Source organism: Nanorana parkeri, unplaced genomic scaffold (genome assembly GCF_000935625.1).
Source record: "Nanorana parkeri isolate BGI_ZX_2015 unplaced genomic scaffold, ASM93562v1 scaffold1251, whole genome shotgun sequence".
NCBI classification, from domain to species: Eukaryota; Metazoa; Chordata; class Amphibia; order Anura; family Dicroglossidae; genus Nanorana; species Nanorana parkeri.
This window is the reverse complement of record NW_017307519.1, coordinates 3,572-6,306: the sequence shown is the minus strand read 5'-3', so window position 1 is coordinate 6,306 and position 2,735 is coordinate 3,572. Positions and strand designations below refer to the sequence as shown.

Sequence of the window (2,735 nt, the reverse complement as noted above, 5' to 3'; positions counted from 1 at the left end):
CACATGGGTCAGCTGCACACGTCTCTGGTAAGGAGTGGAGGGAGGAGTCAGGAACACACATGGGCCAGTTGCACACGTCTCTGGTATCACAGTAGGGATCAGATGAGGCTTTTTGGTCCATCTGATCGCCGTTCCCACCTCTAGAGATGAACCCAAAGCCAAGAGGAGCGAAGCGTTCCGAGCTGCAATACTAGATGTCACCTGCGGGGGCGCTGTGACCAATACTGGAACTGCACATAATGGAATAGACAGGGAAGGCAAGGAGGAGACTTAACACTGCAGTATACACTCTATCAGGGGTAGGAAAACTCAGAGGTTGTTGAGGACCTACAAGTCCCATGAGCCCTTGCAAGACTCTGACAGCCATCGGCATGACTCCCAGAGGCGAAGGCATGATGGGATTTGTGGTTTTAACACAACCGGAGTGCTGAGGTTGCCTAACGCTGAACTGTATGGTCAAAAGTATGAGGACCCCCTTCCAAATGAGGTGTCTACAGTGAGGGTTCTGCTCATCCCTACACCATACAAAGACATTGTAGACAGTTGTGGTCTTCCAGCCTTGTGGTCACAGTTTGGTGAAGGCCCTTTTCTGTCCCACCATGACTGTCCACTGTGTACATAGCCAGCTCCATAAAGACATGGCGTGACAAGTTTGGTGTGGAGGAACTCGAGTGTCCTGCACAGAACCCTGACCCCAACCCTACTGATCACCTTTGTGATGAAGTGGGGACAGGTCTTGGTTCCTCCAGAGAAGTGGAAGACTGGTTGGCAGGAGATCTGTTCTCCACTGCTCTCTTCCCCTAGGAACGTCTGGAAGAACCCCAGGAGGAGAAGACCTGGCTGGCACCCGGCATTCCAATTAATCTCAGAGGTGATCTATTGAACACGATTGGGAGGAGCTGGAACGCTAATGGTGAGCCAGGTCTTCTCGTCCACCATCAGTACCTGACCTCACCAATGGCCACAAATTCCCACAGACACCCTACGGAATCTTAAGGAAGCCTTCCCAGAAGAGTGGGGGATGTTATAGACAAAAAGTGGGGTCAACTCTATATTAACAGCCATGGGGAGGGTCAACTTCATAATAATGGACATGGGTAGGGTCAATTCCATAAGAATGGCCATGGGTAGGGTCAACTCCATAATAATGGCCATGGGAAGGGTCAACTCCATAATAATGGCCATGGGAAGGGTCAACTCCATAATAATGGCCATGGGAAGGGTCAACTCCATAATAATGGCCATGGGAAGGGTCAACTCCATAATAATGGCCATGGGAAGGGTCAATTCCATAATAAAGGCCATGAGAGGGGTCAACTCCATAATAAAGGCCATGAGAGGGGTCAACTCAATAATAATGGCAATGGGAAGGGCCAACTCCATATTCATGGCCATGAGAGGGGTCAACTCCATAATAATGGCCATGAGTAGGGTCAACTCAATAATAATGGCAATGGGAAGGGCCAACTCCATATTCATGGCCATGAGAGGGGTCAACTCCATAATAATGGCCATTAGTAGGGTCAACTCCCTTATAATGGCCATGGGGAGGGTCAACTCCATAATCATGGTCATGAGTAGGGTCAACTCCCTAATAATGGCCATGGGAAGGGCCAACTCCATATTAATGGCCATGAGAGGGGTCTACTCCATAATAACGGTCATGAGTAGGGTCAACTCCATATTTTTGGCCATGGGTATGGTGAACGCCATAATAATGGCCATGGGTAGGGTCAACTCCATAATAATGGCCATGAGTTGGGTCAACTCCATAATCATGGTCATAAGTAAGGTCTACTCCCTAATAATGGTCATGGGGAGGGTCAACTCCATAATAATGGCCGTGGTTAGAGTCAACTCCATAATAGTGGCCATGAGTAGGGTCAACTCCATAATAGTGGCCATGGGGAGGGTCAACTCTATAATAATGGTCATGAGTAAGGTCAACTCCATAATAGTGGCCATGGGTTTGGAATAGGATGTGCAAGGAGCTCATACAGGTGTGATGGTCAGGTGTCCACCAACATTTGGTCATATGGTGCAGATGGGTCTCTATTAGGGCCCTCCTATTAATATCCAGCTGGGGGCCCCTTCGTATTAGACCTGAACCTGGAACCTCGGGAGTACTCAGGAATGATCGCAATCTGTACTGAATATATATTTTTTTCGTTCTCTGTACAAATATTCAGTTGGAATGTTGAAAGTCTCAGGCTGAGCGTAGGCGGCCAGGCGGCCAGGCGTTCGGGAGATACCACTCGACGCGGCGCTCTCCTTTTATAAAATGGCCGCCAAACACTTCACCGGTTACAGCAGTTACACAACAGAGAACCAAGATAAATAGTCCGCGGAGTGACGTAGACGAGCAGGAAAAAAAATTCCAAAAATGCACCATAAAAATATTGCACATTCTTCAGATTCTTTCTTTTTTTATCTCATTTCCCCGACAAAAAAATATTTAAAAACAAAAAGGAAAAAAAAAACTTTTCGGAAGGTTGAATATCGAAGAATAACTTATCCAGTGATCGCACCACTGCGCTTCCCCCCGGCTGTTCTCATTGGCTCGTTTCACACGTTCGGCATCTGAGGAGAAGAAGACAAAAAGCCATTATGAGGGGCTCCCACCATCCCTGTGCTGAGTTCCCGGGTCTGTACACCCGCTGTGCCCATTATGAGGAGCTCCCACCATCCCTGTGCTGAGTTCCCGGGTCTGTACACCCGCTGTGCCCATTATGAGG

The 2,735-nt window shown here is 48.3% G+C and overlaps 1 long non-coding RNA gene across 1 annotated transcript in view; it reads right to left on the bottom strand.

Annotated features, from left to right (window-relative positions):
- Positions 1-2,435: 2,435 nt before the first annotated feature.
- The window catches only part of LOC108797270, a 3,332-nt gene continuing 3,032 nt past the window's right edge, over positions 2,436-2,735 (bottom strand). Inside the window, exon 3 of the long non-coding RNA XR_001941870.1 lies at positions 2,436-2,580. This is a non-coding gene — a long non-coding RNA (uncharacterized LOC108797270). The remainder of the gene's footprint in view (positions 2,581-2,735) is intronic.